This window comes from Miscanthus floridulus, chromosome 9 (assembly GCF_019320115.1).
Source record: "Miscanthus floridulus cultivar M001 chromosome 9, ASM1932011v1, whole genome shotgun sequence".
Taxonomy (NCBI): domain Eukaryota; kingdom Viridiplantae; phylum Streptophyta; class Magnoliopsida; order Poales; family Poaceae; genus Miscanthus; species Miscanthus floridulus.
The window spans coordinates 78,298,448-78,308,222 of record NC_089588.1 but is presented as its reverse complement, the minus strand read 5'-3'; positions in this window follow the sequence as shown (position 1 = coordinate 78,308,222).

Genomic DNA, 9,775 nt, shown 5'->3' with positions numbered 1-9,775 from the left:
ATCTTGATCCTTTCAATTGGTATCGGAGCCTTGTGCTCGCTAAATTAGGCTTAACCGCCTAGAGAAAGATGTCCCACAGGGATGGACCTCCTCCTATTTTTGAGGAAGATGATTTTTCTTATTGGAAAATCTGCATGGAGGCTTATTTAGAAGCCTTAGATGTTGGAATTCTTAGAACCGCCTCACAAGGCTTCCCAAAACCTAAGGATCCCGCTAACCTTCAAGGTGATGAAGTTAATTATGGCAAATGGAATGCAAAGACTAAAAACATCATCTTTAGAGGCCTTTGCAAAGATGTTTTTAACCATGTGAGGAACAACAAGGACACCCATGCTCTATGGTCAGACATTTGTGCGCTCTATGAGGGAACAAAGAGTGAGAGTGAGGAACACTATCATCTTGTTATGAAAAAGCTTAATTCATTTGAGATACTTCCTAAAGAAAGCGCTAATGAAATGTACTCATGTTTGAATGTTCTTGTAGAGGAAGTCAATGGGCTTGGACTCACTCAAATGCAACCATCCGATGTTGTAAGAAAAATCTTGAGTGTCCTCCCCATTGATAAATATGGGCATATTGTGACCGTGCTTCATCAAGATAATCTTTCCACTACTACACCGACTCAAATCTTGGGAAAGATCATGCTACACTGACTCAAATGATGATGATAGTAGTGGTGATGATCATTCTAGCAATGATGATAGTGATAGTGATGATGAATTTGAATCACATTCCTATGATGATCTTGTCAAGTTGCTAAACCAATATACTAAAATCATTAGAAAGACAAGTGCTAAAAATAAAAGCTAGAACTTGAGAAGGACTCACTCTTAGCTAAATGTGACATAGCCGAAAAAGCTAGTGTTGAGATTAGAGAAGAAAATAAAACTATGTCATCCAAACTCAAGGAGCTCAAATCTTCTAAAAAGGAGCTTAAAGAAAAACATGATAAACTTGAGGGGATACATAATGAGCTCATCACTAGCTGCAATATGCTAAAAGAAAGAATATATAAATCTCAAGATCAATCATGATAATCTTGTTGTTTCTTATGAGTTATTATCCAATGAGCCATATGATGCTACTAACCATGTTGTTAAGATTGATATAGCTACATCATGTGATAATTTGATTATTGAGAGCATTGAACAAGGTTCTAGTAGCAAAGGCAAGCAAGTGGTTGAGTCCGACAACTATGATGAGTATGTCAAGATCAAGAATGAGAATGAGAAGCTCAAGAAAGATCTTGAAAAGCTATCAACCACCAACACCATTGTGATAGAGAACCTTGACCATGATTGTGATCTAGCTCTTGAGAATGAGAAGCTTAAAGAAGGGAATAAGAGACTCAAGATGGAGAAAAATCATGATGAACTCAAAGAAGAGAACAAGAACTCAAGTTGGAGAAAGAACATCTCAAGACCGGCTTGAGCAAGTTCACAAGAGGTCAATATCTCTAAAGTAAGCTACTCATGAACACCATCATGAAGATGGATAGAAGTGGTATTAGGTATTTGGCAAATCAAGAGAAGAAGGCTCAAGCTCAACAACAACAACAACAACACAAGTCAAAGCCAAAGCCAAAGAGGTGTTTTGAGTGTGGATAAGAAGGTCACTTTGCCCATGAGTGTCAAACACCACTACCACAACCCTTGCCCAAGAATGCTAGATCCTTTGCTTTCAATGCACATTACATGCTTAGAAAGGACTCTAGTGGAAAAATGAGAGTCATGTTCTTAGGACCTCCAAACAAGAATAGGCCTAAGAAAATTTGGGTTGCAAAGTCACTTGTTGAGAAAGTCAAGAGCCCTCATCAAGTTTGAGTCCCTAAACAAGCTTGATCTCTTATGTGTAGGTGAACTACAAGACCGGTAGAAGTCATTGGGTAATTGATAGTGGTTGCACTGAACATATGACCGGTGATCCTCATATATTCACCTCACTAGATGAAGAAGTAGATGGCCAAGAAAGAATTACATTTGGTGACAACTCAAAGGGCAAAGTTCAAGGATTGGGCAAAGTGATAATATCAAATGTCCTATATGTTGCTTCATTGAGCTTCAACTTGCTATCCATTGGTCAATTGTGTGATCTTGGCTTTCAATGCTTGTTCACTAAGAAAGAAGTGGTTGTATCTAAGAAAGATGATGATCAAGTGATATTCAAGGGTTTTAGATACAACAACCTATATCTAGTGGATTTTACCTCTGAAGATGCTAACTTGAAGACATGTCTATTCACCAAAACATCACTTGGGTGACTATAACATAGAAGACTTGCTCATGTTGGGATGAGCTCACTCAAGAAGCTTATGAAGAATGAATTGGTGAGAGGGTTAAGGATATGAAATTTGAGAAGGACAAGCTTTGTAGTGCAGTCAAGCTAGCAAGCAAGTTGCAAACACTCATCCTACAAAAGCTTACATGTCAACAACAAGAGTGCTAGAGCTCCTGCACATGGACCTATTTGGACTAACAACTTATAAGAGTTTGGGAGGAAATCTTTATTGCCTTGTGATTGTTGATGACTACTCTAGATATACTTGGGTTTTCTTCCTTCATGACAAGACCAAAGTTACATCATGTTTCAAGAAGTTTGCCAAGAGAGCATAAAATGAATTTGAAGTGAAGCTCAAGAAAATAAGAAGTGATAATGGAAAAGAGTTTGACAACACAAATATTGAAGCTTATTGTGATGAAGTTAGAATCAAGCATGAGGTCTCCGCAACATATACTCCTCAACAAAATGGTGTAGTTGAGAGAAAGAACCAGACACTTATCACACTTGCAAGAACTATGCTTGATGAGTACATCACACCCGAAGCTCTATGGGCCGAAGCTATCAACACCACATGTTATGCATCCAACCGCCTATTCCTTCAAAAGTTTCTTGGCAAGACACCTTATGAGTTGCTCAATGGGAAGAAGCCGGACGTCTCATTCTTTTGGGTGTTTGGTTGCAAATGCTACATCTACAAGAAGCGGCAACACCTAGGGAAGTTTTAAAGACATTGTGATATTAACTTTCTTGTTGGTTACTCATCAAAGTCCAAAGCATATCGAGTATTTAATCATGCCATCGGCTTGGTTGAAGAAACATATGATGTAGAATTTTATGAATCTAACGGCTCCCAAGGATCACATAAGAATCTTGATGATGTAGGTGTTGAACCATTGAGGAAGGCTATGAAGAACATTCTGGTTGGAGACATCAAGCCCAAAGATGATGAAGATGATGTACAAGTGATTGATCCACCTTCTTCATCAAATGTGCCATAAGATGGTGATAAAAATGGGAGAGTAGAAAATAAAGATACTCATGTCTCTCATGATCAAATGGTGGCACAAGCTCAAGATGTTGATGCTCCATAACCTCCCCCTCAAGTGGTTGATAGAAGAAATTCACCTCTACTACAAGCACATCCATAAGATCTCATCATAAGGAGTCCTTCAAAGGGTGTAATGACTCGCTCTCAAAAACTTGCTTCATTTATTAAACATCACTCTTTTGTCTCTTGCGTTGAACCTAAGAATGTAGAGGAAGCTCTTTAAGATTTGGATTGGATAAATGCCATGCATGAAGAGTTGAACAACTTTACTCACAATGAAGTTTGGACTCTTGAAGAGCGACCACAAGGTGCAAGAGTCATTAGAACAAAGTGGGTGTTCCGCAATAAGCAAGATGATCAAGGCATTGTGGTGAGGAACAAGGCAATACTAGTTGCAAAGGGATTCTCTCAAGTTGAAGGGTTGGATTTTGGAGAGACATTTGCACCGGTTGCAAGACTTGAAGCCATTCGTATCCTCCTTACATATGCATCACATCATGAAATGAAATTATATCAAATGGATGTTAAAAGTGCATTTTTAAATGGTTTCATAAATGAACTAGTCTATATTGATCAACCTCCCGGGTTTGAAGACCCTAGATATCCTAATCATGTTTATAGGTTGTCCAAGGCGCTATATGGGCTTAAGCAAGCCCCAAGAGCTTGGTATGAACGCCTTCGGAATTTCCTCATTGAGAAGGGCTTCGCCATTGGGAAGGTTGACACCACACTATTCACCAAGAAGCTTGATGGAGAAATCATCATTTGTCAAGTATATGTTGATGATATCATATTTGGATCATCAAATGAAGATTATTGCAAAGAGTTTGGTGAATTGATGTCGAAGAAGTTCGAGATGTCAATGATTGAAGAGCTTACATTCTTTCTTGGTTTTCAAGTCAAGCAAATGAGAGAAGGGATTTTCATCTCTCAAGAAAAGTATACCAAGAACCTGCTCAAGAGGTTCAAGATGGATGAATGTAAGCCAATCAAGACACCGATGCTATCAAATGGACATCTCGACCTAGATGAGGGAGGTAAATCGGTTGATCAAACTCTCTACCGTTCTATGATTGGTAGCTTGTTATATTTGACCACATCTAGGCCCGACATCATGTTTAGTGTGTATATGTGTGCTAGATTTTAAGCTAGTCCTAAGGAAGCTCATTTGGTTGCCGTTAAAAGAATTCTTAGGTACCTTAAGCACACACCAAGCATTGGTCTTTAGTATCCCAAAGGAGCTAGATTTTAACTAGTTGACTATTTCGACTAGGATTATGCCGGTTGCAAAATTGATAGAAAAAGCACATCCGGAGGGTGCCATTTGCTTGGTAGATCACTAGTGTCTTGGTCCTCCAAGAAGCAAAATAGTGTGGCTTTGTCCACCGCCGAAGTAGAATACATTGCCGCGGGTGCTTGTTGTGCACAAATTCTTTACATGAAGCAAACTTTGCTAGACTATAGTGTAGTTCTAGAAAAGGTACCTCTTTTGTGTGACAATGAGAGTACAGTAAAACTTGCTAATAATCCAGTTCAACACTCTTGCACCAAGCACATAGAAATTCGCCATCACTTTCTTAGAGATCATGTTGCTAAAAATGATATATCACTAGAAGGTGTAAGGACCGAGGATCAATTGGCGGATATCTTCACTAAACCGCTAGATGAGGCTACATTTTGTCAGTTTAGGAATGAGCTCAATGTGCTTGATTTTAGTAACTTCACTAAATAATGAGCTTGTGTTGTCCCTTGCATTGCATTGTAATAACAACATGTTTAATTTTTGGTAATGCACTTAGGGCTTGTCTAACATGGTTAAGATAACCGTCGAAAAGCATGTGAAGAAGCTTAACCTTGGATCAAACTTGACAAGCAACTAGAATTACTTTCGAGTATTGCATTGCATATGCATATGTGTTGCTTTGTTGTTTCCTTTCGATTACCCTTTTATTGTCTATTTTCTTAAAAAGAATTATAGCCTAAGGCAAAATACTTTTGAAAAATTTGAGGGTTTAAGAGAGGTCACTCACATCAGTCCCAATTGGTGTTCATTTGGGTCTTATTGAAGTTGGGACTTAATTGGGAACAGGCAGCGTGAAGGAAGATTGACGAATCGTAGAAAAATGGCGACCGAACATTGCACCGGACTCTGGATTCCTGCGTCCGGTCAGTTCACAGGAGGTGAACAGAAGCGCACAGGAGTGACCAGACGTTGAAATAGTGATCATCCTGCATCCGGTGTGAAGGTGTCCCTGCGTCCGGTCAATTGAAGAAGACGTACTCAGGATCGACCGGACTCTGGCTACGTTCGGTCAAGGGCAACCTGACGCATCCAGTTGTGACTTGAGGGGTTTTGGACATCTCTGTTGTTGACCGAACTCCGGGTGGCAGCGTCTGGTCGTTGCCACCGGTGTGTTTGGTCAGTAGAAATCGGGTGGATCTCCAACTCTATTCTATTTCCTTTTTCTTATCCAACGCGGGAGGGGGGGGGTGGGGGTCACCACATATTATCTCCATACACTGCGCCGCTAGTTGACCTAATCCTGTAGCCACAGCGCTCGTGCCCTAGACATGCCTCCATTGTCACGCTCGCTCCACGCTCTCGTGCCTACGCGCCCATGCCCTAGCCATGCATCCGCCGCCTCGCTATCTAGCCCGCGTTCATCGTTGCATCCACGCCCGCGCCATCGCTCGCCGTCACGCTCTGCAGTTGCGGCATCACGCCCGTGCCTACCATGGAAGCGTCCACATCTGCTTCGCGCCACCATGCCCAAGTGCACCCGTGCCGCCTACACACGCTGCCGTGGCCCCCGGCCACCGCACATCCCGAGCCTCGCCTACGCCATTGATTGCCCTAGCCGCGCCTGCATTGCGATGCTGTGCCTCCTCGGCTGCCGTATTGACTCACAATGCCAGAACCCTAACCCTAGCCATTGTAGACCCGGTGATGCCCCATGATTCTCTTCCTTGCTCGTCGATCGCTGGTTCATCAGGTAGTAAGCCATCACTTTTAATTTCATATCTACTGCTTGCTTCTTAGGGTTTCGCACCTCTAGATGAATATTGCGATTATTTATATATCCAATCTATTCTATTGTGCAGCGAGTCAGTGCTCTTGTGGTTGTCTTTGCAGTTGTCAGTAAACTTGGGGCCAAGCCCATGAGTACGGATCGAGGCCAAGCCTCGTGAGTATCAGTTGGCAATTGGTTCTTATCCGTGGCAGTAATTCTCTTCAGCTCTAGCAATGGCATGAGTCAAGAATGCCAGAGGTGGTCACGGTGATGAGGATCCAAGGCCTCCGCCTCACCTAACTGCTCAGGAAAAGGGGAAGGAGAAAAAGACCACAACAAAGAAGCGGAAGATCATTGATGTGGAGACTGAGAGAGCAGCAGAAGTGGTAGCCGCTGCTGAGCAAGCGAAGAGAGGTGGAGCTAGGAGTGATGTTCGTATTACCGATCAGCTATCACTAGCTCAAAGGGCCACCATCAAGAAGGTTACGAGTCATCATGGTAGTCCAACTAGGACTATCATGCTTGGAGGACGGCATGTGACTTTAGAGGAGAGCCAGCCTTAGGTGGAGACAGAGCAGCAGACACAGCCACCAGCGTAGACAGAGGGTACTCAGCAGCCAGAGTAGACTGAGGAGACATAACAGGCAGCACAGCCACAGCTTGGACACTCAGGTCATACACGCACTCAGGTGTCACTAAGGCCTGAGACATAGAGGAGGGGCTCTCATCCGCCACCTAGACTGTAGGGTCCGCCTCCCATGGTTCACCTTGACTTGAGGGTAGCCATAGCCAAACAGGTGCAGCAGCTCCACTTCATGCAGTTTGAGGACTAGTTTCTATCGAGGTGGGATGAGCGTGCTTCAGAGTACTTCTATATAGTACTGTACGAGGATTTCTATAATGCTTATCTAAATAGTGGAGTTGCCATCAGATCACAGAGAGTTTGCTCCATTAAGTCACTTCTTATAGCTATAGGCGAGTAGATCCGTCCACACCTCTCATATCTGCCAGGGTTGATAGATCTTCTTGGATGGACTGGCGGCTATGTTCCATCATGGGTCCATGAGTTCTACTCTTCTCTTTGGATTGACCCAAGGCATAGATTCATACACATTGCATTCAGAGGCCAGGACTACATGCTCTAGAGCTCGAGGGTCAGAGAGATTCTCAGGATTCCAGAGTCACCCATTTGCCTTCACAAGGTTTGCTATGGTCAGACAGAGCCTCCGAGATGCCCTCACAGTGGTCTTGTGCCTCCTACATACCTTGTCAGAGTGTGCTTCATAGAGCCTTTTGGCGAGGGGTCGAGCAGGACACCACGTGACCTTACTCCCATAGCTCGGCTACTTGATGCTATTATGAGGAGGACTCTGCTCCTAAAAATGGGCTACCACGAGGGTCTGACTCACATTTAGTTATGGCTAGTATATCACTTGGTTTCCCATTCAGTGTTTGATATTTGGGATGTGATACTATCAGAGATGGAGGGCACACTTGTAGAGGGCTTCAGAGGTCACTATCAGCTGTCGTAAGCTCATTGGATCACCTTCTTGATTCGTAAGGCAGTTACACAAAAGTATCTTGAGACGATGGCAGAGTATATAGGTGCCACTACTGAGTTTCCACCGTATAACATGACCCAGATGCTCCACCATAGTAGTGCGAGGACACCTCGCCAGCCAAGCCATCACCTAGAGGTCCCAGAGACAGCAGCCTAGCAGGATGAGATCATCAGGGGCATTGCAGCGACATAGGAGGAGCGGCTAGATTCTCAGTAGGAGGGTGTGGTCGAGAGCGACCCTAGTGATAGCTTTGATGATGATTATCAGCCTATTCCGTAGATGCCTCCTCGACCACACGACAGAGAGGCCAGTGGCTCTAGCTCCGCTCCACCACAGCCACCGTAGACAGATCTAGCACTTCTTGCAGTACTTGAGCGGATGAGATAGGACTAGGCACACCAGGCACAGGACACAATAGCTGCACTTGCACAGGTTTAGGCTTATCAGGATGAGTTCTAGAGGCAGCAGCAGGCCATGCAGCAGCAGTAGCTTATGATCCAGCAGCAGTTACTTGGCTTCATGCAGCATGTCTTTACTACTATCGGGGCGGCTCCTCCACAGTCTACACCTCAGATTAGCCAACCTACCACCACTTCAATGACTCTAGCTATATAGCCCAGTGGGCTTCAGAGTCAGGGATAGCTAGCTACTCAGTTTGCTTCACCTATAGAGCAGGTGTCCTAGTGGTTTGCTTCACCAGTGATAGCTCAGGGTCCTTAGTTCACTCCTATTGTTATGGGCTTCACTCCACCTCAGAGTTCCTCAGTGCTAGTGACTGACACCTCAGTCTCTAGGAGCCTTGGTGCTACTTTCAGTGAGCTTATAGGGTAGCCTACACCGCCAGAGTTGTGAGTCCCTATCACTACTACAGTTGCTCTAGTTACCGGTACTACAGAGATGATCCCGTCGTCTATTGCATCATCTGAGCCAGTTTCAGCGACAGCGATAGCGGAAGATGTGGCTCCACTTCCTACAATGATACTTCTAGAGTCATAGACCATACCGGTTACTGAGTAGACCCAGATCGCTTCACCTTCACTTCCAGTGATAGAGGGTTAGACCGCTTAGAGCTTAGGGTCAAAGGATGATGTTATTCAGTTCCAGATTTCTCACCGCACCTCAGTGCCTGACTCGACTGCTCCTGTCCCACCATCTGACCCTTAGGTTTTGATGCTTGAGGCCAAAGGGGGAGAGGGATCGAGTATGTTAGATCTAGGGGTGTTAGATCTAGGGGGAGTGTGTGATTCGTTTCATTTGGTCTTCTATGTGTGATACTCTATGCATTCATGTTTACCTTCATGCATTGCATTACATACTTGTGATGGTGATACTTATGTGACATGTGTGCTCTCTACTTTGATTTATATATATGTCATGTCACTTCATTATGCTCATTTGTTTTGCTTCTGCATTTTGCTCTGATTCAAATGAGCTTTACTTTATGTACTCATGCTTAATTCATATCTATTGAGTACACCATGTTGGCTTGGGTCATATAAGCTTGTCTAACTCCTTTGCTCTTATTGTCAAAAGCTTATATGAACCAATCATGTTGAAAACCTCACTCATCTCTTTTACATACTCGAGGTTGTGTTGTCATCAATCACCAAAAAGGGGGAGATTGAAAGCATCTAGGCCCCTAATTGGGTTTCTGTGATTAATGATGACACGATATTACTATGACTAATGTGTGTTTTGCAGAGGCAATTTAAGTTAGGTCATGGTAATGGCAATTGATTGGGCAATCATGGTTGTCATGCCCTTGTCGATGGAAATCGTTTCGGTTTTCAAAGGATGGAGGACAAGGTTAAGGATAGACTAGTTCTAAGTGTCGTTTGGTGTTGAAGAGACACTTAGAGTAGTTTAGGACTTTG